Source organism: Schistocerca nitens, chromosome 4 (assembly GCF_023898315.1).
Source record: "Schistocerca nitens isolate TAMUIC-IGC-003100 chromosome 4, iqSchNite1.1, whole genome shotgun sequence".
Lineage (NCBI taxonomy): Eukaryota > Metazoa > Arthropoda > Insecta > Orthoptera > Acrididae > Schistocerca > Schistocerca nitens.
In genome coordinates, this window is record NC_064617.1 from 793644676 (window position 1) to 793669019 (window position 24344).

The 24344-nt window shown below is 52.8% G+C and overlaps 50 non-coding genes across 50 annotated transcripts; 40 read left to right on the plus strand and 10 right to left on the minus strand.

The window, feature by feature from the left end:
• Positions 1 to 907: 907 nt before the first annotated feature.
• On the plus strand, positions 908 to 980 carry Trnam-cau (transfer RNA methionine (anticodon CAU)). The gene has a single exon. It is a non-coding gene; the product is annotated as a tRNA-Met (tRNA).
• A 308-nt stretch (positions 981 to 1288) lies between these two features.
• Positions 1289 to 1360, plus strand: Trnae-uuc (transfer RNA glutamic acid (anticodon UUC)). Its single transcript has one exon. It is a non-coding gene; the product is annotated as a tRNA-Glu (tRNA).
• Positions 1361 to 1656: 296 nt separating this feature from the next.
• Positions 1657 to 1729, plus strand: Trnak-uuu (transfer RNA lysine (anticodon UUU)). Its single transcript has one exon. It is a non-coding gene; the product is annotated as a tRNA-Lys (tRNA).
• Positions 1730 to 1868: 139 nt separating this feature from the next.
• Positions 1869 to 1950, plus strand: Trnas-aga (transfer RNA serine (anticodon AGA)). Its single transcript has one exon. It is a non-coding gene; the product is annotated as a tRNA-Ser (tRNA).
• Positions 1951 to 2225: 275 nt separating this feature from the next.
• Trnag-ucc (transfer RNA glycine (anticodon UCC)) lies at positions 2226 to 2297 on the minus strand. The gene has a single exon. It is a non-coding gene; the product is annotated as a tRNA-Gly (tRNA).
• Positions 2298 to 3267: 970 nt separating this feature from the next.
• Positions 3268 to 3340, plus strand: Trnam-cau (transfer RNA methionine (anticodon CAU)). Its single transcript has one exon. It is a non-coding gene; the product is annotated as a tRNA-Met (tRNA).
• Positions 3341 to 3648: 308 nt separating this feature from the next.
• Positions 3649 to 3720, plus strand: Trnae-uuc (transfer RNA glutamic acid (anticodon UUC)). The gene has a single exon. It is a non-coding gene; the product is annotated as a tRNA-Glu (tRNA).
• A 296-nt stretch (positions 3721 to 4016) lies between these two features.
• On the plus strand, positions 4017 to 4089 carry Trnak-uuu (transfer RNA lysine (anticodon UUU)). The gene has a single exon. It is a non-coding gene; the product is annotated as a tRNA-Lys (tRNA).
• A 139-nt stretch (positions 4090 to 4228) lies between these two features.
• On the plus strand, positions 4229 to 4310 carry Trnas-aga (transfer RNA serine (anticodon AGA)). The gene has a single exon. It is a non-coding gene; the product is annotated as a tRNA-Ser (tRNA).
• Positions 4311 to 4585: 275 nt separating this feature from the next.
• Positions 4586 to 4657, minus strand: Trnag-ucc (transfer RNA glycine (anticodon UCC)). Its single transcript has one exon. It is a non-coding gene; the product is annotated as a tRNA-Gly (tRNA).
• A 970-nt stretch (positions 4658 to 5627) lies between these two features.
• Positions 5628 to 5700, plus strand: Trnam-cau (transfer RNA methionine (anticodon CAU)). The gene has a single exon. It is a non-coding gene; the product is annotated as a tRNA-Met (tRNA).
• Positions 5701 to 6008: 308 nt separating this feature from the next.
• Trnae-uuc (transfer RNA glutamic acid (anticodon UUC)) lies at positions 6009 to 6080 on the plus strand. The gene has a single exon. It is a non-coding gene; the product is annotated as a tRNA-Glu (tRNA).
• Positions 6081 to 6376: 296 nt separating this feature from the next.
• Trnak-uuu (transfer RNA lysine (anticodon UUU)) lies at positions 6377 to 6449 on the plus strand. The gene has a single exon. It is a non-coding gene; the product is annotated as a tRNA-Lys (tRNA).
• A 139-nt stretch (positions 6450 to 6588) lies between these two features.
• Trnas-aga (transfer RNA serine (anticodon AGA)) lies at positions 6589 to 6670 on the plus strand. Its single transcript has one exon. It is a non-coding gene; the product is annotated as a tRNA-Ser (tRNA).
• A 275-nt stretch (positions 6671 to 6945) lies between these two features.
• Trnag-ucc (transfer RNA glycine (anticodon UCC)) lies at positions 6946 to 7017 on the minus strand. Its single transcript has one exon. It is a non-coding gene; the product is annotated as a tRNA-Gly (tRNA).
• Positions 7018 to 7992: 975 nt separating this feature from the next.
• Trnam-cau (transfer RNA methionine (anticodon CAU)) lies at positions 7993 to 8065 on the plus strand. The gene has a single exon. It is a non-coding gene; the product is annotated as a tRNA-Met (tRNA).
• A 308-nt stretch (positions 8066 to 8373) lies between these two features.
• Trnae-uuc (transfer RNA glutamic acid (anticodon UUC)) lies at positions 8374 to 8445 on the plus strand. The gene has a single exon. It is a non-coding gene; the product is annotated as a tRNA-Glu (tRNA).
• A 296-nt stretch (positions 8446 to 8741) lies between these two features.
• Positions 8742 to 8814, plus strand: Trnak-uuu (transfer RNA lysine (anticodon UUU)). The gene has a single exon. It is a non-coding gene; the product is annotated as a tRNA-Lys (tRNA).
• A 139-nt stretch (positions 8815 to 8953) lies between these two features.
• Positions 8954 to 9035, plus strand: Trnas-aga (transfer RNA serine (anticodon AGA)). Its single transcript has one exon. It is a non-coding gene; the product is annotated as a tRNA-Ser (tRNA).
• Positions 9036 to 9310: 275 nt separating this feature from the next.
• Positions 9311 to 9382, minus strand: Trnag-ucc (transfer RNA glycine (anticodon UCC)). The gene has a single exon. It is a non-coding gene; the product is annotated as a tRNA-Gly (tRNA).
• A 970-nt stretch (positions 9383 to 10352) lies between these two features.
• On the plus strand, positions 10353 to 10425 carry Trnam-cau (transfer RNA methionine (anticodon CAU)). Its single transcript has one exon. It is a non-coding gene; the product is annotated as a tRNA-Met (tRNA).
• Positions 10426 to 10733: 308 nt separating this feature from the next.
• On the plus strand, positions 10734 to 10805 carry Trnae-uuc (transfer RNA glutamic acid (anticodon UUC)). Its single transcript has one exon. It is a non-coding gene; the product is annotated as a tRNA-Glu (tRNA).
• A 296-nt stretch (positions 10806 to 11101) lies between these two features.
• On the plus strand, positions 11102 to 11174 carry Trnak-uuu (transfer RNA lysine (anticodon UUU)). Its single transcript has one exon. It is a non-coding gene; the product is annotated as a tRNA-Lys (tRNA).
• A 139-nt stretch (positions 11175 to 11313) lies between these two features.
• Trnas-aga (transfer RNA serine (anticodon AGA)) lies at positions 11314 to 11395 on the plus strand. Its single transcript has one exon. It is a non-coding gene; the product is annotated as a tRNA-Ser (tRNA).
• A 275-nt stretch (positions 11396 to 11670) lies between these two features.
• On the minus strand, positions 11671 to 11742 carry Trnag-ucc (transfer RNA glycine (anticodon UCC)). The gene has a single exon. It is a non-coding gene; the product is annotated as a tRNA-Gly (tRNA).
• A 970-nt stretch (positions 11743 to 12712) lies between these two features.
• On the plus strand, positions 12713 to 12785 carry Trnam-cau (transfer RNA methionine (anticodon CAU)). Its single transcript has one exon. It is a non-coding gene; the product is annotated as a tRNA-Met (tRNA).
• A 308-nt stretch (positions 12786 to 13093) lies between these two features.
• Positions 13094 to 13165, plus strand: Trnae-uuc (transfer RNA glutamic acid (anticodon UUC)). The gene has a single exon. It is a non-coding gene; the product is annotated as a tRNA-Glu (tRNA).
• A 296-nt stretch (positions 13166 to 13461) lies between these two features.
• Positions 13462 to 13534, plus strand: Trnak-uuu (transfer RNA lysine (anticodon UUU)). Its single transcript has one exon. It is a non-coding gene; the product is annotated as a tRNA-Lys (tRNA).
• Positions 13535 to 13673: 139 nt separating this feature from the next.
• Positions 13674 to 13755, plus strand: Trnas-aga (transfer RNA serine (anticodon AGA)). The gene has a single exon. It is a non-coding gene; the product is annotated as a tRNA-Ser (tRNA).
• A 276-nt stretch (positions 13756 to 14031) lies between these two features.
• Positions 14032 to 14103, minus strand: Trnag-ucc (transfer RNA glycine (anticodon UCC)). Its single transcript has one exon. It is a non-coding gene; the product is annotated as a tRNA-Gly (tRNA).
• A 975-nt stretch (positions 14104 to 15078) lies between these two features.
• Trnam-cau (transfer RNA methionine (anticodon CAU)) lies at positions 15079 to 15151 on the plus strand. The gene has a single exon. It is a non-coding gene; the product is annotated as a tRNA-Met (tRNA).
• A 308-nt stretch (positions 15152 to 15459) lies between these two features.
• Positions 15460 to 15531, plus strand: Trnae-uuc (transfer RNA glutamic acid (anticodon UUC)). The gene has a single exon. It is a non-coding gene; the product is annotated as a tRNA-Glu (tRNA).
• Positions 15532 to 15827: 296 nt separating this feature from the next.
• Positions 15828 to 15900, plus strand: Trnak-uuu (transfer RNA lysine (anticodon UUU)). The gene has a single exon. It is a non-coding gene; the product is annotated as a tRNA-Lys (tRNA).
• A 139-nt stretch (positions 15901 to 16039) lies between these two features.
• Trnas-aga (transfer RNA serine (anticodon AGA)) lies at positions 16040 to 16121 on the plus strand. Its single transcript has one exon. It is a non-coding gene; the product is annotated as a tRNA-Ser (tRNA).
• A 275-nt stretch (positions 16122 to 16396) lies between these two features.
• On the minus strand, positions 16397 to 16468 carry Trnag-ucc (transfer RNA glycine (anticodon UCC)). The gene has a single exon. It is a non-coding gene; the product is annotated as a tRNA-Gly (tRNA).
• Positions 16469 to 17438: 970 nt separating this feature from the next.
• Trnam-cau (transfer RNA methionine (anticodon CAU)) lies at positions 17439 to 17511 on the plus strand. The gene has a single exon. It is a non-coding gene; the product is annotated as a tRNA-Met (tRNA).
• Positions 17512 to 17819: 308 nt separating this feature from the next.
• On the plus strand, positions 17820 to 17891 carry Trnae-uuc (transfer RNA glutamic acid (anticodon UUC)). The gene has a single exon. It is a non-coding gene; the product is annotated as a tRNA-Glu (tRNA).
• Positions 17892 to 18187: 296 nt separating this feature from the next.
• On the plus strand, positions 18188 to 18260 carry Trnak-uuu (transfer RNA lysine (anticodon UUU)). The gene has a single exon. It is a non-coding gene; the product is annotated as a tRNA-Lys (tRNA).
• Positions 18261 to 18399: 139 nt separating this feature from the next.
• Trnas-aga (transfer RNA serine (anticodon AGA)) lies at positions 18400 to 18481 on the plus strand. Its single transcript has one exon. It is a non-coding gene; the product is annotated as a tRNA-Ser (tRNA).
• A 275-nt stretch (positions 18482 to 18756) lies between these two features.
• Trnag-ucc (transfer RNA glycine (anticodon UCC)) lies at positions 18757 to 18828 on the minus strand. The gene has a single exon. It is a non-coding gene; the product is annotated as a tRNA-Gly (tRNA).
• Positions 18829 to 19798: 970 nt separating this feature from the next.
• On the plus strand, positions 19799 to 19871 carry Trnam-cau (transfer RNA methionine (anticodon CAU)). Its single transcript has one exon. It is a non-coding gene; the product is annotated as a tRNA-Met (tRNA).
• A 308-nt stretch (positions 19872 to 20179) lies between these two features.
• Positions 20180 to 20251, plus strand: Trnae-uuc (transfer RNA glutamic acid (anticodon UUC)). Its single transcript has one exon. It is a non-coding gene; the product is annotated as a tRNA-Glu (tRNA).
• A 296-nt stretch (positions 20252 to 20547) lies between these two features.
• Trnak-uuu (transfer RNA lysine (anticodon UUU)) lies at positions 20548 to 20620 on the plus strand. Its single transcript has one exon. It is a non-coding gene; the product is annotated as a tRNA-Lys (tRNA).
• A 139-nt stretch (positions 20621 to 20759) lies between these two features.
• Positions 20760 to 20841, plus strand: Trnas-aga (transfer RNA serine (anticodon AGA)). The gene has a single exon. It is a non-coding gene; the product is annotated as a tRNA-Ser (tRNA).
• A 275-nt stretch (positions 20842 to 21116) lies between these two features.
• On the minus strand, positions 21117 to 21188 carry Trnag-ucc (transfer RNA glycine (anticodon UCC)). Its single transcript has one exon. It is a non-coding gene; the product is annotated as a tRNA-Gly (tRNA).
• Positions 21189 to 22158: 970 nt separating this feature from the next.
• Trnam-cau (transfer RNA methionine (anticodon CAU)) lies at positions 22159 to 22231 on the plus strand. Its single transcript has one exon. It is a non-coding gene; the product is annotated as a tRNA-Met (tRNA).
• Positions 22232 to 22539: 308 nt separating this feature from the next.
• Positions 22540 to 22611, plus strand: Trnae-uuc (transfer RNA glutamic acid (anticodon UUC)). Its single transcript has one exon. It is a non-coding gene; the product is annotated as a tRNA-Glu (tRNA).
• Positions 22612 to 22907: 296 nt separating this feature from the next.
• On the plus strand, positions 22908 to 22980 carry Trnak-uuu (transfer RNA lysine (anticodon UUU)). Its single transcript has one exon. It is a non-coding gene; the product is annotated as a tRNA-Lys (tRNA).
• Positions 22981 to 23119: 139 nt separating this feature from the next.
• On the plus strand, positions 23120 to 23201 carry Trnas-aga (transfer RNA serine (anticodon AGA)). The gene has a single exon. It is a non-coding gene; the product is annotated as a tRNA-Ser (tRNA).
• A 275-nt stretch (positions 23202 to 23476) lies between these two features.
• On the minus strand, positions 23477 to 23548 carry Trnag-ucc (transfer RNA glycine (anticodon UCC)). Its single transcript has one exon. It is a non-coding gene; the product is annotated as a tRNA-Gly (tRNA).
• Between the last annotated feature and the right edge of the window lie 796 nt (positions 23549 to 24344).

Genomic DNA, 24344 nt, shown 5'->3' on the forward strand with positions numbered 1-24344 from the left:
ATAGTAGCTGCAGGCGCTTTTCGAGGTAGGAGGGTGCATCCACACGCATTCGGGTAGCGCCTCCACGCACGCTGCGTCTTTGGGCAAGACTAGTCGCCGCGGCCGCAAGGTTACTCACACGATAGTGATGAGCATTCGTTTTAAGGCAATGTAGTGGAGGACTCCACGTGTGTAGCACTTTTTTCGGTTGTATCCGACGTCGCTGGGTGGCAATCCCACTTTCCCATGCAGAAAAGTGCTCGGGAAGCACGGGCAGCTTGTCGAGCATCGGTGGTTCAATGGCATGTGCCTCAGTAGTGCAGTAGGCAGCGCGTAAGTCTCATAATCGTAAGGCTTGCCGGCACGATAGCTCAGCGTGTTCGGTCTGAGAGTTATCTGCCCTCTGTAATAAAAGACCGAGTCAACGATGAACTTGAACGGGCGTCATCGGACGTCCGCCCCCAACAAATGCAACGAAAGAAATGAGAACAAAAATTGGTGAATGCTCGCTTAGCATGCGGACGGCCCGGGTTCGATTCCCGGCCGATGCATCGTTCTGCTGTTCTCGCTATAATGCTGCCGCGCCGATTCCTCGCCTGAGCTGCGTCAGCCTCAGGAATGTATAGCAGGATTCGCTGTGAGAAGAACCATACACGCAGCACGCAGTAGACCGTACCTGGACGGTCGCGTGCTATTTCTGAACTCTAACGTCGGCCTGGCCCAACAGGCCGCTGTGTTCAGGTGCCGCAAGGGCGATGTACTGTAACCTCGGGCAGTGCTGCGTTCCGTTGAAAAAGCTGCGGCAGCAGTTTAATCTAGCAAGTAGGGAAAGCACGTGTAGCAACACAACAGATTCTTGAGAAAGCGCAAACTGTCTATCTCTAATATGCGAGACTTACCAAGTTTCCTGTAACGTTGCTTGCAACGTGCCTCGGTAGCGCAGTAGGTAGCGCGTAAGTCTCATAATCTTAAGGTCGTGAGTTCGATCCTCACCCGGGGCATTTAATTTGCTGTACATCATGGCTGAATTAACGGCGTTGCTGTTGCTAGGGAACGAACTTAATTGTCGTTCGTTATCCACAAGGAGGCTACACCTCAGCGTCAATATGTTTATTTCCAATTATGACAACGTACAACTTTGATCTTTCTCTTCCCTTGTTATGAGTAAAATAATGAATAGTCAATTTCGAGCTGTGCGCCATGCCAGTCTGTAGGCGCAAATATGCTCGCAAACAGAGAACACCACTGAGACCAGATTCAGCACGAAATACGAGAGGAGACGGAGAAGATCTCACGCTTATCGAGCAAATCCGGTGTGGTCTAGTGGCTAGGATACCTGGCTTTCACCCAGGAGGCCCGGGTTCGATTCCCGGTACCGGAACGGAAGTTTTTGCGCACACAACGCTCCATGTTTTGGCCTTCGAACTGTCGTTTGTCGCCCACCTTCCGGAGCTTCGGCCGAACGTAATCGGGGAAAACAGGCACATGATGCAATTACTGTCGGCACCGGAATAAAGGGAGAAGTGGCACTGGTCCGCTGTTGGGCTGCTACCAGCGTCAGTGGGAAGTCGGTGAAGTCGCCAGTTGCGGCAGAAGCCAGCTGTTACCGTAGTACGCCTACACACGCGTTCCAGTTATTCACATTGCTTGCAGCCGCTCCATCCACAACAACGGTGAGCCCGGGTAGCTCAGTCGGTAGAGCATTAGGCTTTTAACCTAAGGGTCCAGGGTTCAAGTCCCTGTCCGGGCGAAGATTTTAACGTTTCCGCAATGGCTCGTCTCGTAGCGATGGTAGCCCTGCCGTAATCAGTGCACAGAGTTCGTTTCCTGTCAACATTCTGCGCAGACCGGTTGCATTTCTCACGATTCCAGGGAAACTTCAGTTACGAGCAGTCGTGGCCGAGTGGTTAAGGCGTCTGACTAGAAATCAGATTCCCTCTGGGAGCGTAGGTTCGAGTCCTACCGACTGCGTCGGTTTTTTTCTTTTTTTGTTTAAGAAGAACGAGCAGAAAATTTCGCAGTTTGCCTGTCGTTTTGGTACCTCTCCACACCTCGCCTCTCACAGCCGTTTATAGTGCCTGTCATTTTGATAAGGGCGAATTCCAAGCGTCAGCTTTCGCGTCAGCCGAGCAAAGTCGGGACAAGTCGGGACATACTACAGGATGGTCTGCGTGGAGCAACGACGAAAAAAACCTTCATGTAACAGCACGCGGCTCACATACTCATACGAAAAAACCAGCGCCACTTGCGGTGGCCGGGAATCGAACCCGGATCAACTGCTTGGAAGGCAACTATGCTCACCATTACACCACCACCGCACTGCCGCTGCTCGCAACGCCCCGCTGTGTCGGCTTCCCGCCCGCCAGCAGCGGCCCACGGTGATAGTAGCTGCAGGCGCTTTTCGAGGTAGGAGGGTGCATCCACACGCATTCGGGTAGCGCCTCCACGCACGCTGCGTCTTTGGGCAAGACTAGTCGCCGCGGCCGCAAGGTTACTCACACGATAGTGATGAGCATTCGTTTTAAGGCAATGTAGTGGAGGACTCCACGTGTGTAGCACTTTTTTCGGTTGTATCCGACGTCGCTGGGTGGCAATCCCACTTTCCCATGCAGAAAAGTGCTCGGGAAGCACGGGCAGCTTGTCGAGCATCGGTGGTTCAATGGCATGTGCCTCAGTAGTGCAGTAGGCAGCGCGTAAGTCTCATAATCGTAAGGCTTGCCGGCACGATAGCTCAGCGTGTTCGGTCTGAGAGTTATCTGCCCTCTGTAATAAAAGACCGAGTCAACGATGAACTTGAACGGGCGTCATCGGACGTCCGCCCCCAACAAATGCAACGAAAGAAATGAGAACAAAAATTGGTGAATGCTCGCTTAGCATGCGGACGGCCCGGGTTCGATTCCCGGCCGATGCATCGTTCTGCTGTTCTCGCTATAATGCTGCCGCGCCGATTCCTCGCCTGAGCTGCGTCAGCCTCAGGAATGTATAGCAGGATTCGCTGTGAGAAGAACCATACACGCAGCACGCAGTAGACCGTACCTGGACGGTCGCGTGCTATTTCTGAACTCTAACGTCGGCCTGGCCCAACAGGCCGCTGTGTTCAGGTGCCGCAAGGGCGATGTACTGTAACCTCGGGCAGTGCTGCGTTCCGTTGAAAAAGCTGCGGCAGCAGTTTAATCTAGCAAGTAGGGAAAGCACGTGTAGCAACACAACAGATTCTTGAGAAAGCGCAAACTGTCTATCTCTAATATGCGAGACTTACCAAGTTTCCTGTAACGTTGCTTGCAACGTGCCTCGGTAGCGCAGTAGGTAGCGCGTAAGTCTCATAATCTTAAGGTCGTGAGTTCGATCCTCACCCGGGGCATTTAATTTGCTGTACATCATGGCTGAATTAACGGCGTTGCTGTTGCTAGGGAACGAACTTAATTGTCGTTCGTTATCCACAAGGAGGCTACACCTCAGCGTCAATATGTTTATTTCCAATTATGACAACGTACAACTTTGATCTTTCTCTTCCCTTGTTATGAGTAAAATAATGAATAGTCAATTTCGAGCTGTGCGCCATGCCAGTCTGTAGGCGCAAATATGCTCGCAAACAGAGAACACCACTGAGACCAGATTCAGCACGAAATACGAGAGGAGACGGAGAAGATCTCACGCTTATCGAGCAAATCCGGTGTGGTCTAGTGGCTAGGATACCTGGCTTTCACCCAGGAGGCCCGGGTTCGATTCCCGGTACCGGAACGGAAGTTTTTGCGCACACAACGCTCCATGTTTTGGCCTTCGAACTGTCGTTTGTCGCCCACCTTCCGGAGCTTCGGCCGAACGTAATCGGGGAAAACAGGCACATGATGCAATTACTGTCGGCACCGGAATAAAGGGAGAAGTGGCACTGGTCCGCTGTTGGGCTGCTACCAGCGTCAGTGGGAAGTCGGTGAAGTCGCCAGTTGCGGCAGAAGCCAGCTGTTACCGTAGTACGCCTACACACGCGTTCCAGTTATTCACATTGCTTGCAGCCGCTCCATCCACAACAACGGTGAGCCCGGGTAGCTCAGTCGGTAGAGCATTAGGCTTTTAACCTAAGGGTCCAGGGTTCAAGTCCCTGTCCGGGCGAAGATTTTAACGTTTCCGCAATGGCTCGTCTCGTAGCGATGGTAGCCCTGCCGTAATCAGTGCACAGAGTTCGTTTCCTGTCAACATTCTGCGCAGACCGGTTGCATTTCTCACGATTCCAGGGAAACTTCAGTTACGAGCAGTCGTGGCCGAGTGGTTAAGGCGTCTGACTAGAAATCAGATTCCCTCTGGGAGCGTAGGTTCGAGTCCTACCGACTGCGTCGGTTTTTTTCTTTTTTTGTTTAAGAAGAACGAGCAGAAAATTTCGCAGTTTGCCTGTCGTTTTGGTACCTCTCCACACCTCGCCTCTCACAGCCGTTTATAGTGCCTGTCATTTTGATAAGGGCGAATTCCAAGCGTCAGCTTTCGCGTCAGCCGAGCAAAGTCGGGACAAGTCGGGACATACTACAGGATGGTCTGCGTGGAGCAACGACGAAAAAAACCTTCATGTAACAGCACGCGGCTCACATACTCATACGAAAAAACCAGCGCCACTTGCGGTGGCCGGGAATCGAACCCGGATCAACTGCTTGGAAGGCAACTATGCTCACCATTACACCACCACCGCACTGCCGCTGCTCGCAACGCCCCGCTGTGTCGGCTTCCCGCCCGCCAGCAGCGGCCCACGGTGATAGTAGCTGCAGGCGCTTTTCGAGGTAGGAGGGTGCATCCACACGCATTCGGGTAGCGCCTCCACGCACGCTGCGTCTTTGGGCAAGACTAGTCGCCGCGGCCGCAAGGTTACTCACACGATAGTGATGAGCATTCGTTTTAAGGCAATGTAGTGGAGGACTCCACGTGTGTAGCACTTTTTTCGGTTGTATCCGACGTCGCTGGGTGGCAATCCCACTTTCCCATGCAGAAAAGTGCTCGGGAAGCACGGGCAGCTTGTCGAGCATCGGTGGTTCAATGGCATGTGCCTCAGTAGTGCAGTAGGCAGCGCGTAAGTCTCATAATCGTAAGGCTTGCCGGCACGATAGCTCAGCGTGTTCGGTCTGAGAGTTATCTGCCCTCTGTAATAAAAGACCGAGTCAACGATGAACTTGAACGGGCGTCATCGGACGTCCGCCCCCAACAAATGCAACGAAAGAAATGAGAACAAAAATTGGTGAATGCTCGCTTAGCATGCGGACGGCCCGGGTTCGATTCCCGGCCGATGCATCGTTCTGCTGTTCTCGCTATAATGCTGCCGCGCCGATTCCTCGCCTGAGCTGCGTCAGCCTCAGGAATGTATAGCAGGATTCGCTGTGAGAAGAACCATACACGCAGCACGCAGTAGACCGTACCTGGACGGTCGCGTGCTATTTCTGAACTCTAACGTCGGCCTGGCCCAACAGGCCGCTGTGTTCAGGTGCCGCAAGGGCGATGTACTGTAACCTCGGGCAGTGCTGCGTTCCGTTGAAAAAGCTGCGGCAGCAGTTTAATCTAGCAAGTAGGGAAAGCACGTGTAGCAACACAACAGATTCTTGAGAAAGCGCAAACTGTCTATCTCTAATATGCGAGACTTACCAAGTTTCCTGTAACGTTGCTTGCAACGTGCCTCGGTAGCGCAGTAGGTAGCGCGTAAGTCTCATAATCTTAAGGTCGTGAGTTCGATCCTCACCCGGGGCATTTAATTTGCTGTACATCATGGCTGAATTAACGGCGTTGCTGTTGCTAGGGAACGAACTTAATTGTCGTTCGTTATCCACAAGGAGGCTACACCTCAGCGTCAATATGTTTATTTCCAATTATGACAACGTACAACTTTGATCTTTCTCTTCCCTTGTTATGAGTAAAATAATGAATAGTCAATTTCGAGCTGTGCGCCATGCCAGTCTGTAGGCGCAAATATGCTCGCAAACAGAGAACACCACTGAGACCAGATTCAGCACGAAATACGAGAGGAGACGGAGAAGATCTCACGCTTATCGAGCAAATCCGGTGTGGTCTAGTGGCTAGGATACCTGGCTTTCACCCAGGAGGCCCGGGTTCGATTCCCGGTACCGGAACGGAAGTTTTTGCGCACACAACGCTCCATGTTTTGGCCTTCGAACTGTCGTTTGTCGCCCACCTTCCGGAGCTTCGGCCGAACGTAATCGGGGAAAACAGGCACATGATGCAATTACTGTCGGCACCGGAATAAAGGGAGAAGTGGCACTGGTCCGCTGTTGGGCTGCTACCAGCGTCAGTGGGAAGTCGGTGAAGTCGCCAGTTGCGGCAGAAGCCAGCTGTTACCGTAGTACGCCTACACACGCGTTCCAGTTATTCACATTGCTTGCAGCCGCTCCATCCACAACAACGGTGAGCCCGGGTAGCTCAGTCGGTAGAGCATTAGGCTTTTAACCTAAGGGTCCAGGGTTCAAGTCCCTGTCCGGGCGAAGATTTTAACGTTTCCGCAATGGCTCGTCTCGTAGCGATGGTAGCCCTGCCGTAATCAGTGCACAGAGTTCGTTTCCTGTCAACATTCTGCGCAGACCGGTTGCATTTCTCACGATTCCAGGGAAACTTCAGTTACGAGCAGTCGTGGCCGAGTGGTTAAGGCGTCTGACTAGAAATCAGATTCCCTCTGGGAGCGTAGGTTCGAGTCCTACCGACTGCGTCGGTTTTTTTCTTTTTTTGTTTAAGAAGAACGAGCAGAAAATTTCGCAGTTTGCCTGTCGTTTTGGTACCTCTCCACACCTCGCCTCTCACAGCCGTTTATAGTGCCTGTCATTTTGATAAGGGCGAATTCCAAGCGTCAGCTTTCGCGTCAGCCGAGCAAAGTCGGGACAAGTCGGGACATACTACAGGATGGTCTGCGTGGAGCAACGACGAAAAAAACCTTCATGTAACAGCACGCGGCTCACATACTCATACGAAAAAACCAGCGCCACTTGCGGTGGCCGGGAATCGAACCCGGATCAACTGCTTGGAAGGCAACTATGCTCACCATTACACCACCACCGCACTGCCGCTGCTCGCAACGCCCCGCTGTGTCGGCTTCCCGCCCGCCAGCAGCGGCCCACGGTGATAGTAGCTGCAGGCGCTTTTCGAGGTAGGAGGGTGCATCCACACGCATTCGGGTAGCGCCTCCACGCACGCTGCGTCTTTGGGCAAGACTAGTCGCCGCGGCCGCAAGGTTACTCACACGATAGTGATGAGCATTCGTTTTAAGGCAATGTAGTGGAGGACTCCACGTGTGTAGCACTTTTTTCGGTTGTATCCGACGTCGCTGGGTGGCAATCCCACTTTCCCATGCAGAAAAGTGCTCGGGAAGCACGGGCAGCTTGTCGAGCATCGGTGGTTCAATGGCATGTGCCTCAGTAGTGCAGTAGGCAGCGCGTAAGTCTCATAATCGTAAGGCTTGCCGGCACGATAGCTCAGCGTGTTCGGTCTGAGAGTTATCTGCCCTCTGTAATAAAAGACCGAGTCAACGATGAACTTGAACGGGCGTCATCGGACGTCCGCCCCCAACAAATGCAACGAAAGAAATGAGAACAAAAAAAAAATTGGTGAATGCTCGCTTAGCATGCGGACGGCCCGGGTTCGATTCCCGGCCGATGCATCGTTCTGCTGTTCTCGCTATAATGCTGCCGCGCCGATTCCTCGCCTGAGCTGCGTCAGCCTCAGGAATGTATAGCAGGATTCGCTGTGAGAAGAACCATACACGCAGCACGCAGTAGACCGTACCTGGACGGTCGCGTGCTATTTCTGAACTCTAACGTCGGCCTGGCCCAACAGGCCGCTGTGTTCAGGTGCCGCAAGGGCGATGTACTGTAACCTCGGGCAGTGCTGCGTTCCGTTGAAAAAGCTGCGGCAGCAGTTTAATCTAGCAAGTAGGGAAAGCACGTGTAGCAACACAACAGATTCTTGAGAAAGCGCAAACTGTCTATCTCTAATATGCGAGACTTACCAAGTTTCCTGTAACGTTGCTTGCAACGTGCCTCGGTAGCGCAGTAGGTAGCGCGTAAGTCTCATAATCTTAAGGTCGTGAGTTCGATCCTCACCCGGGGCATTTAATTTGCTGTACATCATGGCTGAATTAACGGCGTTGCTGTTGCTAGGGAACGAACTTAATTGTCGTTCGTTATCCACAAGGAGGCTACACCTCAGCGTCAATATGTTTATTTCCAATTATGACAACGTACAACTTTGATCTTTCTCTTCCCTTGTTATGAGTAAAATAATGAATAGTCAATTTCGAGCTGTGCGCCATGCCAGTCTGTAGGCGCAAATATGCTCGCAAACAGAGAACACCACTGAGACCAGATTCAGCACGAAATACGAGAGGAGACGGAGAAGATCTCACGCTTATCGAGCAAATCCGGTGTGGTCTAGTGGCTAGGATACCTGGCTTTCACCCAGGAGGCCCGGGTTCGATTCCCGGTACCGGAACGGAAGTTTTTGCGCACACAACGCTCCATGTTTTGGCCTTCGAACTGTCGTTTGTCGCCCACCTTCCGGAGCTTCGGCCGAACGTAATCGGGGAAAACAGGCACATGATGCAATTACTGTCGGCACCGGAATAAAGGGAGAAGTGGCACTGGTCCGCTGTTGGGCTGCTACCAGCGTCAGTGGGAAGTCGGTGAAGTCGCCAGTTGCGGCAGAAGCCAGCTGTTACCGTAGTACGCCTACACACGCGTTCCAGTTATTCACATTGCTTGCAGCCGCTCCATCCACAACAACGGTGAGCCCGGGTAGCTCAGTCGGTAGAGCATTAGGCTTTTAACCTAAGGGTCCAGGGTTCAAGTCCCTGTCCGGGCGAAGATTTTAATGTTTCCGCAATGGCTCGTCTCGTAGCGATGGTAGCCCTGCCGTAATCAGTGCACAGAGTTCGTTTCCTGTCAACATTCTGCGCAGACCGGTTGCATTTCTCACGATTCCAGGGAAACTTCAGTTACGAGCAGTCGTGGCCGAGTGGTTAAGGCGTCTGACTAGAAATCAGATTCCCTCTGGGAGCGTAGGTTCGAGTCCTACCGACTGCGTCGGTTTTTTTCTTTTTTTGTTTAAGAAGAACGAGCAGAAAATTTCGCAGTTTGCCTGTCGTTTTGGTACCTCTCCACACCTCGCCTCTCACAGCCGTTTATAGTGCCTGTCATTTTGATAAGGGCGAATTCCAAGCGTCAGCTTTCGCGTCAGCCGAGCAAAGTCGGGACAAGTCGGGACATACTACAGGATGGTCTGCGTGGAGCAACGACGAAAAAAACCTTCATGTAACAGCACGCGGCTCACATACTCATACGAAAAAACCAGCGCCACTTGCGGTGGCCGGGAATCGAACCCGGATCAACTGCTTGGAAGGCAACTATGCTCACCATTACACCACCACCGCACTGCCGCTGCTCGCAACGCCCCGCTGTGTCGGCTTCCCGCCCGCCAGCAGCGGCCCACGGTGATAGTAGCTGCAGGCGCTTTTCGAGGTAGGAGGGTGCATCCACACGCATTCGGGTAGCGCCTCCACGCACGCTGCGTCTTTGGGCAAGACTAGTCGCCGCGGCCGCAAGGTTACTCACACGATAGTGATGAGCATTCGTTTTAAGGCAATGTAGTGGAGGACTCCACGTGTGTAGCACTTTTTTCGGTTGTATCCGACGTCGCTGGGTGGCAATCCCACTTTCCCATGCAGAAAAGTGCTCGGGAAGCACGGGCAGCTTGTCGAGCATCGGTGGTTCAATGGCATGTGCCTCAGTAGTGCAGTAGGCAGCGCGTAAGTCTCATAATCGTAAGGCTTGCCGGCACGATAGCTCAGCGTGTTCGGTCTGAGAGTTATCTGCCCTCTGTAATAAAAGACCGAGTCAACGATGAACTTGAACGGGCGTCATCGGACGTCCGCCCCCAACAAATGCAACGAAAGAAATGAGAACAAAAATTGGTGAATGCTCGCTTAGCATGCGGACGGCCCGGGTTCGATTCCCGGCCGATGCATCGTTCTGCTGTTCTCGCTATAATGCTGCCGCGCCGATTCCTCGCCTGAGCTGCGTCAGCCTCAGGAATGTATAGCAGGATTCGCTGTGAGAAGAACCATACACGCAGCACGCAGTAGATCGTACTTGGACGGTCGCGTGCTATTTCTGAACTCTAACGTCGGCCTGGCCCAACAGGCCGCTGTGTTCAGGTGCCGCAAGGGCGATGTACTGTAACCTCGGGCAGTGCTGCGTTCCGTTGAAAAAGCTGCGGCAGCAGTTTAATCTAGCAAGTAGGGAAAGCACGTGTAGCAACACAACAGATTCTTGAGAAAGCGCAAACTGTCTATCTCTAATATGCGAGACTTACCAAGTTTCCTGTAACGTTGCTTGCAACGTGCCTCGGTAGCGCAGTAGGTAGCGCGTAAGTCTCATAATCTTAAGGTCGTGAGTTCGATCCTCACCCGGGGCATTTAATTTGCTGTACATCATGGCTGAATTAACGGCGTTGCTGTTGCTAGGGAACGAACTTAATTGTCGTTCGTTATCCACAAGGAGGCTACACCTCAGCGTCAATATGTTTATTTCCAATTATGACAACGTACAACTTTGATCTTTCTCTTCCCTTGTTATGAGTAAAATAATGAATAGTCAATTTCGAGCTGTGCGCCATGCCAGTCTGTAGGCGCAAATATGCTCGCAAACAGAGAACACCACTGAGACCAGATTCAGCACGAAATACGAGAGGAGACGGAGAAGATCTCACGCTTATCGAGCAAATCCGGTGTGGTCTAGTGGCTAGGATACCTGGCTTTCACCCAGGAGGCCCGGGTTCGATTCCCGGTACCGGAACGGAAGTTTTTGCGCACACAACGCTCCATGTTTTGGCCTTCGAACTGTCGTTTGTCGCCCACCCTCCGGAGCTTCGGCCGAACGTAATCGGGGAAAACAGGCACATGATGCAATTACTGTCGGCACCGGAATAAAGGGAGAAGTGGCACTGGTCCGCTGTTGGGCTGCTACCAGCGTCAGTGGGAAGTCGGTGAAGTCGCCAGTTGCGGCAGAAGCCAGCTGTTACCGTAGTACGCCTACACACGCGTTCCAGTTATTCACATTGCTTGCAGCCGCTCCATCCACAACAAGGGTGAGCCCGGATAGCTCAGTCGGTAGAGCATTAGGCTTTTAACCTAAGGGTCCAGGGTTCAAGTCCCTGTCCGGGCGAAGATTTTAACGTTTCCGCAATGGCTCGTCTCGTAGCGATGGTAGCCCTGCCGTAATCAGTGCACAGAGTTCGTTTCCTGTCAACATTCTGCGCAGACCGGTTGCATTTCTCACGATTCCAGGGAAACTTCAGTTACGAGCAGTCGTGGCCGAGTGGTTAAGGCGTCTGACTAGAAATCAGATTCCCTCTGGGAGCGTAGGTTCGAGTCCTACCGACTGCGTCGGTTTTTTTCTTTTTTTGTTTAAGAAGAACGAGCAGAAAATTTCGCAGTTTGCCTGTCGTTTTGGTACCTCTCCACACCTCGCCTCTCACAGCCGTTTATAGTGCCTGTCATTTTGATAAGGGCGAATTCCAAGCGTCAGCTTTCGCGTCAGCCGAGCAAAGTCGGGACAAGTCGGGACATACTACAGGATGGTCTGCGTGGAGCAACGACGAAAAAAACCTTCATGTAACAGCACGCGGCTCACATACTCATACGAAAAAACCAGCGCCACTTGCGGTGGCCGGGAATCGAACCCGGATCAACTGCTTGGAAGGCAACTATGCTCACCATTACACCACCACCGCACTGCCGCTGCTCGCAACGCCCCGCTGTGTCGGCTTCCCGCCCGCCAGCAGCGGCCCACGGTGATAGTAGCTGCAGGCGCTTTTCGAGGTAGGAGGGTGCATCCACACGCATTCGGGTAGCGCCTCCACGCACGCTGCGTCTTTGGGCAAGACTAGTCGCCGCGGCCGCAAGGTTACTCACACGATAGTGATGAGCATTCGTTTGAAGGCAATGTAGTGGAGGACTCCACGTGTGTAGCACTTTTTTCGGTTGTATCCGACGTCGCTGGGTGGCAATCCCACTTTCCCATGCAGAAAAGTGCTCGGGAAGCACGGGCAGCTTGTCGAGCATCGGTGGTTCAATGGCATGTGCCTCAGTAGTGCAGTAGGCAGCGCGTAAGTCTCATAATCGTAAGGCTTGCCGGCACGATAGCTCAGCGTGTTCGGTCTGAGAGTTATCTGCCCTCTGTAATAAAAGACCGAGTCAACGATGAACTTGAACGGGCGTCATCGGACGTCCGCCCCCAACAAATGCAACGAAAGAAATGAGAACAAAAATTGGTGAATGCTCGCTTAGCATGCGGACGGCCCGGTTTCGATTCCCGGCCGATGCATCGTTCTGCTGTTCTCGCTATAATGCTGCCGCGCCGATTCCTCGCCTGAGCTGCGTCAGCCTCAGGAATGTATAGCAGGATTCGCTGTGAGAAGAACCATACACGCAGCACGCAGTAGACCGTACCTGGACGGTCGCGTGCTATTTCTGAACTCTAACGTCGGCCTGGCCCAACAGGCCGCTGTGTTCAGGTGCCGCAAGGGCGATGTACTGTAACCTCGGGCAGTGCTGCGTTCCGTTGAAAAAGCTGCGGCAGCAGTTTAATCTAGCAAGTAGGGAAAGCACGTGTAGCAACACAACAGATTCTTGAGAAAGCGCAAACTGTCTATCTCTAATATGCGAGACTTACCAAGTTTCCTGTAACGTTGCTTGCAACGTGCCTCGGTAGCGCAGTAGGTAGCGCGTAAGTCTCATAATCTTAAGGTCGTGAGTTCGATCCTCACCCGGGGCATTTAATTTGCTGTACATCATGGCTGAATTAACGGCGTTGCTGTTGCTAGGGAACGAACTTAATTGTCGTTCGTTATCCACAAGGAGGCTACACCTCAGCGTCAATATGTTTATTTCCAATTATGACAACGTACAACTTTGATCTTTCTCTTCCCTTGTTATGAGTAAAATAATGAATAGTCAATTTCGAGCTGTGCGCCATGCCAGTCTGTAGGCGCAAATATGCTCGCAAACAGAGAACACCACTGAGACCAGATTCAGCACGAAATACGAGAGGAGACGGAGAAGATCTCACGCTTATCGAGCAAATCCGGTGTGGTCTAGTGGCTAGGATACCTGGCTTTCACCCAGGAGGCCCGGGTTCGATTCCCGGTACCGGAACGGAAGTTTTTGCGCACACAACGCTCCATGTTTTGGCCTTCGAACTGTCGTTTGTCGCCCACCTTCCGGAGCTTCGGCCGAACGTAATCGGGGAAAACAGGCACATGATGCAATTACTGTCGGCACCGGAATAAAGGGAGAAGTGGCACTGGTCCGCTGTTGGGCTGCTACCAGCGTCAGTGGGAAGTCGGTGAAGTCGCCAGTTGCGGCAGAAGCCAGCTGTTACCGTAGTACGCCTACACACGCGTTCCAGTTATTCACATTGCTTGCAGCCGCTCCATCCACAACAACGGTGAGCCCGGGTTGCTCAGTCGGTAGAGCATTAGGCTTTTAACCTAAGGGTCCAGGGTTCAAGTCCCTGTCCGGGCGAAGATTTTAACGTTTCCGCAATGGCTCGTCTCGTAGCGATGGTAGCCCTGCCGTAATCAGTGCACAGAGTTCGTTTCCTGTCAACATTCTGCGCAGACCGGTTGCATTTCTCACGATTCCAGGGAAACTTCAGTTACGAGCAGTCGTGGCCGAGTGGTTAAGGCGTCTGACTAGAAATCAGATTCCCTCTGGGAGCGTAGGTTCGAGTCCTACCGACTGCGTCGGTTTTTTTTCTTTTTTTGTTTAAGAAGAACGAGCAGAAAATTTCGCAGTTTGCCTGTCGTTTTGGTACCTCTCCACACCTCGCCTCTCACAGCCGTTTATAGTGCCTGTCATTTTGATAAGGGCGAATTCCAAGCGTCAGCTTTCGCGTCAGCCGAGCAAAGTCGGGACAAGTCGGGACATACTACAGGATGGTCTGCGTGGAGCAACGACGAAAAAAACCTTCATGTAACAGCACGCGGCTCACATACTCATACGAAAAAACCAGCGCCACTTGCGGTGGCCGGGAATCGAACCCGGATCAACTGCTTGGAAGGCAACTATGCTCACCATTACACCACCACCGCACTGCCGCTGCTCGCAACGCCCCGCTGTGTCGGCTTCCCGCCCGCCAGCAGCGGCCCACGGTGATAGTAGCTGCAGGCGCTTTTCGAGGTAGGAGGGTGCATCCACACGCATTCGGGTAGCGCCTCCACGCACGCTGCGTCTTTGGGCAAGACTAGTCGCCGCGGCCGCAAGGTTACTCACACGATAGTGATGAGCATTCGTTTTAAGGCAATGTAGTGGAGGACTCCACGTGTGTAGCACTTTTTTCGGTTGTATCCGACGTCGCTGGGTGGCAATCCCACTTTCCCATGCAGAAAAGTGCTCGGGAAGCACGGGCAGCTTGTCGAGCATCGGTGGTTCAATGGCATGTGCCTCAGTAGTGCAGTAGGCAGCGCGTAAGTCTCATAATCGTAAGGCTTGCCGGCACGATAGCTCAGCGTGTTCGGTCTGAGAGTTATCTGCCCTCTGTAATAAAAGACCGAGTCAACGATGAACTTGAACGGGCGTCATCGGACGTCCGCCCCCAACAAATGCAACGAAAGAAATGAGAACAAAAAAAAAATTGGTGAATGCTCGCTTAGCATGCGGACGGCCCGGGTTCGATTCCCGGCCGATGCATCGTTCTGCTGTTCTCGCTATAATGCTGCCGCGCCGATTCCTCGCCTGAGCTGCGTCAGCCTCAGGAATGTATAGCAGGATTCGCTGTGAGAAGAACCATACACGCAGCACGCAGTAGACCGTACCTGGACGGTCGCGTGCTATTTCTGAACTCTAACGTCGGCCTGGCCCAACAGGCCGCTGTGTTCAGGTGCCGCAAGGGCGATGTACTGTAACCTCGGGCAGTGCTGCGTTCCGTTGAAAAAGCTGCGGCAGCAGTTTAATCTAGCAAGTAGGGAAAGCACGTGTAGCAACACAACAGATTCTTGAGAAAGCGCAAACTGTCTATCTCTAATATGCGAGACTTACCAAGTTTCCTGTAACGTTGCTTGCAACGTGCCTCGGTAGCGCAGTAGGTAGCGCGTAAGTCTCATAATCTTAAGGTCGTGAGTTCGATCCTCACCCGGGGCATTTAATTTGCTGTACATCATGGCTGAATTAACGGCGTTGCTGTTGCTAGGGAACGAACTTAATTGTCGTTCGTTATCCACAAGGAGGCTACACCTCAGCGTCAATATGTTTATTTCCAATTATGACAACGTACAACTTTGATCTTTCTCTTCCCTTGTTATGAGTAAAATAATGAATAGTCAATTTCGAGCTGTGCGCCATGCCAGTCTGTAGGCGCAAATATGCTCGCAAACAGAGAACACCACTGAGACCAGATTCAGCACGAAATACGAGAGGAGACGGAGAAGATCTCACGCTTATCGAGCAAATCCGGTGTGGTCTAGTGGCTAGGATACCTGGCTTTCACCCAGGAGGCCCGGGTTCGATTCCCGGTACCGGAACGGAAGTTTTTGCGCACACAACGCTCCATGTTTTGGCCTTCGAACTGTCGTTTGTCGCCCACCTTCCGGAGCTTCGGCCGAACGTAATCGGGGAAAACAGGCACATGATGCAATTACTGTCGGCACCGGAATAAAGGGAGAAGTGGCACTGGTCCGCTGTTGGGCTGCTACCAGCGTCAGTGGGAAGTCGGTGAAGTCGCCAGTTGCGGCAGAAGCCAGCTGTTACCGTAGTACGCCTACACACGCGTTCCAGTTATTCACATTGCTTGCAGCCGCTCCATCCACAACAACGGTGAGCCCGGGTAGCTCAGTCGGTAGAGCATTAGGCTTTTAACCTAAGGGTCCAGGGTTCAAGTCCCTGTCCGGGCGAAGATTTTAATGTTTCCGCAATGGCTCGTCTCGTAGCGATGGTAGCCCTGCCGTAATCAGTGCACAGAGTTCGTTTCCTGTCAACATTCTGCGCAGACCGGTTGCATTTCTCACGATTCCAGGGAAACTTCAGTTACGAGCAGTCGTGGCCGAGTGGTTAAGGCGTCTGACTAGAAATCAGATTCCCTCTGGGAGCGTAGGTTCGAGTCCTACCGACTGCGTCGGTTTTTTTCTTTTTTTGTTTAAGAAGAACGAGCAGAAAATTTCGCAGTTTGCCTGTCGTTTTGGTACCTCTCCACACCTCGCCTCTCACAGCCGTTTATAGTGCCTGTCATTTTGATAAGGGCGAATTCCAAGCGTCAGCTTTCGCGTCAGCCGAGCAAAGTCGGGACAAGTCGGGACATACTACAGGATGGTCTGCGTGGAGCAACGACGAAAAAAACCTTCATGTAACAGCACGCGGCTCACATACTCATACGAAAAAACCAGCGCCACTTGCGGTGGCCGGGAATCGAACCCGGATCAACTGCTTGGAAGGCAACTATGCTCACCATTACACCACCACCGCACTGCCGCTGCTCGCAACGCCCCGCTGTGTCGGCTTCCCGCCCGCCAGCAGCGGCCCACGGTGATAGTAGCTGCAGGCGCTTTTCGAGGTAGGAGGGTGCATCCACACGCATTCGGGTAGCGCCTCCACGCACGCTGCGTCTTTGGGCAAGACTAGTCGCCGCGGCCGCAAGGTTACTCACACGATAGTGATGAGCATTCGTTTTAAGGCAATGTAGTGGAGGACTCCACGTGTGTAGCACTTTTTTCGGTTGTATCCGACGTCGCTGGGTGGCAATCCCACTTTCCCATGCAGAAAAGTGCTCGGGAAGCACGGGCAGCTTGTCGAGCATCGGTGGTTCAATGGCATGTGCCTCAGTAGTGCAGTAGGCAGCGCGTAAGTCTCATAATCGTAAGGCTTGCCGGCACGATAGCTCAGCGTGTTCGGTCTGAGAGTTATCTGCCCTCTGTAATAAAAGACCGAGTCAACGATGAACTTGAACGGGCGTCATCGGACGTCCGCCCCCAACAAATGCAACGAAAGAAATGAGAACAAAAATTGGTGAATGCTCGCTTAGCATGCGGACGGCCCGGGTTCGATTCCCGGCCGATGCATCGTTCTGCTGTTCTCGCTATAATGCTGCCGCGCCGATTCCTCGCCTGAGCTGCGTCAGCCTCAGGAATGTATAGCAGGATTCGCTGTGAGAAGAACCATACACGCAGCACGCAGTAGATCGTACTTGGACGGTCGCGTGCTATTTCTGAACTCTAACGTCGGCCTGGCCCAACAGGCCGCTGTGTTCAGGTGCCGCAAGGGCGATGTACTGTAACCTCGGGCAGTGCTGCGTTCCGTTGAAAAAGCTGCGGCAGCAGTTTAATCTAGCAAGTAGGGAAAGCACGTGTAGCAACACAACAGATTCTTGAGAAAGCGCAAACTGTCTATCTCTAATATGCGAGACTTACCAAGTTTCCTGTAACGTTGCTTGCAACGTGCCTCGGTAGCGCAGTAGGTAGCGCGTAAGTCTCATAATCTTAAGGTCGTGAGTTCGATCCTCACCCGGGGCATTTAATTTGCTGTACATCATGGCTGAATTAACGGCGTTGCTGTTGCTAGGGAACGAACTTAATTGTCGTTCGTTATCCACAAGGAGGCTACACCTCAGCGTCAATATGTTTATTTCCAATTATGACAACGTACAACTTTGATCTTTCTCTTCCCTTGTTATGAGTAAAATAATGAATAGTCAATTTCGAGCTGTGCGCCATGCCAGTCTGTAGGCGCAAATATGCTCGCAAACAGAGAACACCACTGAGACCAGATTCAGCACGAAATACGAGAGGAGACGGAGAAGATCTCACGCTTATCGAGCAAATCCGGTGTGGTCTAGTGGCTAGGATACCTGGCTTTCACCCAGGAGGCCCGGGTTCGATTCCCGGTACCGGAACGGAAGTTTTTGCGCACACAACGCTCCATGTTTTGGCCTTCGAACTGTCGTTTGTCGCCCACCCTCCGGAGCTTCGGCCGAACGTAATCGGGGAAAACAGGCTCATGATGCAATTACTGTCGGCACCGGAATAAAGGGAGAAGTGGCACTGGTCCGCTGTTGGGCTGCTACCAGCGTCAGTGGGAAGTCGGTGAAGTCGCCAGTTGCGGCAGAAGCCAGCTGTTACCGTAGTACGCCTACACACGCGTTCCAGTTATTCACATTGCTTGCAGCCGCTCCATCCACAACAAGGGTGAGCCCGGATAGCTCAGTCGGTAGAGCATTAGGCTTTTAACCTAAGGGTCCAGGGTTCAAGTCCCTGTCCGGGCGAAGATTTTAACGTTTCCGCAATGGCTCGTCTCGTAGCGATGGTAGCCCTGCCGTAATCAGTGCACAGAGTTCGTTTCCTGTCAACATTCTGCGCAGACCGGTTGCATTTCTCACGATTCCAGGGAAACTTCAGTTACGAGCAGTCGTGGCCGAGTGGTTAAGGCGTCTGACTAGAAATCAGATTCCCTCTGGGAGCGTAGGTTCGAGTCCTACCGACTGCGTCGGTTTTTTTCTTTTTTTGTTTAAGAAGAACGAGCAGAAAATTTCGCAGTTTGCCTGTCGTTTTGGTACCTCTCCACACCTCGCCTCTCACAGCCGTTTATAGTGCCTGTCATTTTGATAAGGGCGAATTCCAAGCGTCAGCTTTCGCGTCAGCCGAGCAAAGTCGGGACAAGTCGGGACATACTACAGGATGGTCTGCGTGGAGCAACGACGAAAAAAACCTTCATGTAACAGCACGCGGCTCACATACTCATACGAAAAAACCAGCGCCACTTGCGGTGGCCGGGAATCGAACCCGGATCAACTGCTTGGAAGGCAACTATGCTCACCATTACACCACCACCGCACTGCCGCTGCTCGCAACGCCCCGCTGTGTCGGCTTCCCGCCCGCCAGCAGCGGCCCACGGTGATAGTAGCTGCAGGCGCTTTTCGAGGTAGGAGGGTGCATCCACACGCATTCGGGTAGCGCCTCCACGCACGCTGCGTCTTTGGGCAAGACTAGTCGCCGCGGCCGCAAGGTTACTCACACGATAGTGATGAGCATTCGTTTTAAGGCAATGTAGTGGAGGACTCCACGTGTGTAGCACTTTTTTCGGTTGTATCCGACGTCGCTGGGTGGCAATCCCACTTTCCCATGCAGAAAAGTGCTCGGGAAGCACGGGCAGCTTGTCGAGCATCGGTGGTTCAATGGCATGTGCCTCAGTAGTGCAGTAGGCAGCGCGTAAGTCTCATAATCGTAAGGCTTGCCGGCACGATAGCTCAGCGTGTTCGGTCTGAGAGTTATCTGCCCTCTGTAATAAAAGACCGAGTCAACGATGAACTTGAACGGGCGTCATCGGACGTCCGCCCCCAACAAATGCAACGAAAGAAATGAGAACAAAAATTGGTGAATGCTCGCTTAGCATGCGGACGGCCCGGGTTCGATTCCCGGCCGATGCATCGTTCTGCTGTTCTCGCTATAATGCTGCCGCGCCGATTCCTCGCCTGAGCTGCGTCAGCCTCAGGAATGTATAGCAGGATTCGCTGTGAGAAGAACCATACACGCAGCACGCAGTAGATCGTACTTGGACGGTCGCGTGCTATTTCTGAACTCTAACGTCGGCCTGGCCCAACAGGCCGCTGTGTTCAGGTGCCGCAAGGGCGATGTACTGTAACCTCGGGCAGTGCTGCGTTCCGTTGAAAAAGCTGCGGCAGCAGTTTAATCTAGCAAGTAGGGAAAGCACGTGTAGCAACACAACAGATTCTTGAGAAAGCGCAAACTGTCTATCTCTAATATGCGAGACTTACCAAGTTTCCTGTAACGTTGCTTGCAACGTGCCTCGGTAGCGCAGTAGGTAGCGCGTAAGTCTCATAATCTTAAGGTCGTGAGTTCGATCCTCACCCGGGGCATTTAATTTGCTGTACATCATGGCTGAATTAACGGCGTTGCTGTTGCTAGGGAACGAACTTAATTGTCGTTCGTTATCCACAAGGAGGCTACACCTCAGCGTCAATATGTTTATTTCCAATTATGACAACGTACAACTTTGATCTTTCTCTTCCCTTGTTATGAGTAAAATAATGAATAGTCAATTTCGAGCTGTGCGCCATGCCAGTCTGTAGGCGCAAATATGCTCGCAAACAGAGAACACCACTGAGACCAGATTCAGCACGAAATACGAGAGGAGACGGAGAAGATCTCACGCTTATCGAGCAAATCCGGTGTGGTCTAGTGGCTAGGATACCTGGCTTTCACCCAGGAGGCCCGGGTTCGATTCCCGGTACCGGAACGGAAGTTTTTGCGCACACAACGCTCCATGTTTTGGCCTTCGAACTGTCGTTTGTCGCCCACCCTCCGGAGCTTCGGCCGAACGTAATCGGGGAAAACAGGCTCATGATGCAATTACTGTCGGCACCGGAATAAAGGGAGAAGTGGCACTGGTCCGCTGTTGGGCTGCTACCAGCGTCAGTGGGAAGTCGGTGAAGTCGCCAGTTGCGGCAGAAGCCAGCTGTTACCGTAGTACGCCTACACACGCGTTCCAGTTATTCACATTGCTTGCAGCCGCTCCATCCACAACAAGGGTGAGCCCGGATAGCTCAGTCGGTAGAGCATTAGGCTTTTAACCTAAGGGTCCAGGGTTCAAGTCCCTGTCCGGGCGAAGATTTTAACGTTTCCGCAATGGCTCGTCTCGTAGCGATGGTAGCCCTGCCGTAATCAGTGCACAGAGTTCGTTTCCTGTCAACATTCTGCGCAGACCGGTTGCATTTCTCACGATTCCAGGGAAACTTCAGTTACGAGCAGTCGTGGCCGAGTGGTTAAGGCGTCTGACTAGAAATCAGATTCCCTCTGGGAGCGTAGGTTCGAGTCCTACCGACTGCGTCGGTTTTTTTCTTTTTTTGTTTAAGAAGAACGAGCAGAAAATTTCGCAGTTTGCCTGTCGTTTTGGTACCTCTCCACACCTCGCCTCTCACAGCCGTTTATAGTGCCTGTCATTTTGATAAGGGCGAATTCCAAGCGTCAGCTTTCGCGTCAGCCGAGCAAAGTCGGGACAAGTCGGGACATACTACAGGATGGTCTGCGTGGAGCAACGACGAAAAAAACCTTCATGTAACAGCACGCGGCTCACATACTCATACGAAAAAACCAGCGCCACTTGCGGTGGCCGGGAATCGAACCCGGATCAACTGCTTGGAAGGCAACTATGCTCACCATTACACCACCACCGCACTGCCGCTGCTCGCAACGCCCCGCTGTGTCGGCTTCCCGCCCGCCAGCAGCGGCCCACGGTGATAGTAGCTGCAGGCGCTTTTCGAGGTAGGAGGGTGCATCCACACGCATTCGGGTAGCGCCTCCACGCACGCTGCGTCTTTGGGCAAGACTAGTCGCCGCGGCCGCAAGGTTACTCACACGATAGTGATGAGCATTCGTTTTAAGGCAATGTAGTGGAGGACTCCACGTGTGTAGCACTTTTTTCGGTTGTATCCGACGTCGCTGGGTGGCAATCCCACTTTCCCATGCAGAAAAGTGCTCGGGAAGCACGGGCAGCTTGTCGAGCATCGGTGGTTCAATGGCATGTGCCTCAGTAGTGCAGTAGGCAGCGCGTAAGTCTCATAATCGTAAGGCTTGCCGGCACGATAGCTCAGCGTGTTCGGTCTGAGAGTTATCTGCCCTCTGTAATAAAAGACCGAGTCAACGATGAACTTGAACGGGCGTCATCGGACGTCCGCCCCCAACAAATGCAACGAAAGAAATGAGAACAAAAATTGGTGAATGCTCGCTTAGCATGCGGACGGCCCGGGTTCGATTCCCGGCCGATGCATCGTTCTGCTGTTCTCGCTATAATGCTGCCGCGCCGATTCCTCGCCTGAGCTGCGTCAGCCTCAGGAATGTATAGCAGGATTCGCTGTGAGAAGAACCATACACGCAGCACGCAGTAGACCGTACCTGGACGGTCGCGTGCTATTTCTGAACTCTAACGTCGGCCTGGCCCAACAGGCCGCTGTGTTCAGGTGCCGCAAGGGCGATGTACTGTAACCTCGGGCAGTGCTGCGTTCCGTTGAAAAAGCTGCGGCAGCAGTTTAATCTAGCAAGTAGGGAAAGCACGTGTAGCAACACAACAGATTCTTGAGAAAGCGCAAACTGTCTATCTCTAATATGCGAGACTTACCAAGTTTCCTGTAACGTTGCTTGCAACGTGCCTCGGTAGCGCAGTAGGTAGCGCGTAAGTCTCATAATCTTAAGGTCGTGAGTTCGATCCTCACCCGGGGCATTTAATTTGCTGTACATCATGGCTGAATTAACGGCGTTGCTGTTGCTAGGGAACGAACTTAATTGTCGTTCGTTATCCACAAGGAGGCTACACCTCAGCGTCAATATGTTTATTTCCAATTATGACAACGTACAACTTTGATCTTTCTCTTCCCTTGTTATGAGTAAAATAATGAATAGTCAATTTCGAGCTGTGCGCCATGCCAGTCTGTAGGCGCAAATATGCTCGCAAACAGAGAACACCACTGAGACCAGATTCAGCACGAAATACGAGAGGAGACGGAGAAGATCTCACGCTTATCGAGCAAATCCGGTGTGGTCTAGTGGCTAGGATACCTGGCTTTCACCCAGGAGGCCCGGGTTCGATTCCCGGTACCGGAACGGAAGTTTTTGCGCACACAACGCTCCATGTTTTGGCCTTCGAACTGTCGTTTGTCGCCCACCCTCCGGAGCTTCGGCCGAACGTAATCGGGGAAAACAGGCACATGATGCAATTACTGTCGGCACCGGAATAAAGGGAGAAGTGGCACTGGTCCGCTGTTGGGCTGCTACCAGCGTCAGTGGGAAGTCGGTGAAGTCGCCAGTTGCGGCAGAAGCCAGCTGTTACCGTAGTACGCCTACACACGCGTTCCAGTTATTCACATTGCTTGCAGCCGCTCCATCCACAACAAGGGTGAGCCCGGATAGCTCAGTCGGTAGAGCATTAGGCTTTTAACCTAAGGGTCCAGGGTTCAAGTCCCTGTCCGGGCGAAGATTTTAACGTTTCCGCAATGGCTCGTCTCGTAGCGATGGTAGCCCTGCCGTAATCAGTGCACAGAGTTCGTTTCCTGTCAACATTCTGCGCAGACCGGTTGCATTTCTCACGATTCCAGGGAAACTTCAGTTACGAGCAGTCGTGGCCGAGTGGTTAAGGCGTCTGACTAGAAATCAGATTCCCTCTGGGAGCGTAGGTTCGAGTCCTACCGACTGCGTCGGTTTTTTTCTTTTTTTGTTTAAGAAGAACGAGCAGAAAATTTCGCAGTTTGCCTGTCGTTTTGGTACCTCTCCACACCTCGCCTCTCACAGCCGTTTATAGTGCCTGTCATTTTGATAAGGGCGAATTCCAAGCGTCAGCTTTCGCGTCAGCCGAGCAAAGTCGGGACAAGTCGGGACATACTACAGGATGGTCTGCGTGGAGCAACGACGAAAAAAACCTTCATGTAACAGCACGCGGCTCACATACTCATACGAAAAAACCAGCGCCACTTGCGGTGGCCGGGAATCGAACCCGGATCAACTGCTTGGAAGGCAACTATGCTCACCATTACACCACCACCGCACTGCCGCTGCTCGCAACGCCCCGCTGTGTCGGCTTCCCGCCCGCCAGCAGCGGCCCACGGTGATAGTAGCTGCAGGCGCTTTTCGAGGTAGGAGGGTGCATCCACACGCATTCGGGTAGCGCCTCCACGCACGCTGCGTCTTTGGGCAAGACTAGTCGCCGCGGCCGCAAGGTTACTCACACGATAGTGATGAGCATTCGTTTTAAGGCAATGTAGTGGAGGACTCCACGTGTGTAGCACTTTTTTCGGTTGTATCCGACGTCGCTGGGTGGCAATCCCACTTTCCCATGCAGAAAAGTGCTCGGGAAGCACGGGCAGCTTGTCGAGCATCGGTGGTTCAATGGCATGTGCCTCAGTAGTGCAGTAGGCAGCGCGTAAGTCTCATAATCGTAAGGCTTGCCGGCACGATAGCTCAGCGTGTTCGGTCTGAGAGTTATCTGCCCTCTGTAATAAAAGACCGAGTCAACGATGAACTTGAACGGGCGTCATCGGACGTCCGCCCCCAACAAATGCAACGAAAGAAATGAGAACAAAAAAAAATTGGTGAATGCTCGCTTAGCATGCGGACGGCCCGGGTTCGATTCCCGGCCGATGCATCGTTCTGCTGTTCTCGCTATAATGCTGCCGCGCCGATTCCTCGCCTGAGCTGCGTCAGCCTCAGGAATGTATAGCAGGATTCGCTGTGAGAAGAACCATACACGCAGCACGCAGTAGACCGTACCTGGACGGTCGCGTGCTATTTCTGAACTCTAACGTCGGCCTGGCCCAACAGGCCGCTGTGTTCAGGTGCCGCAA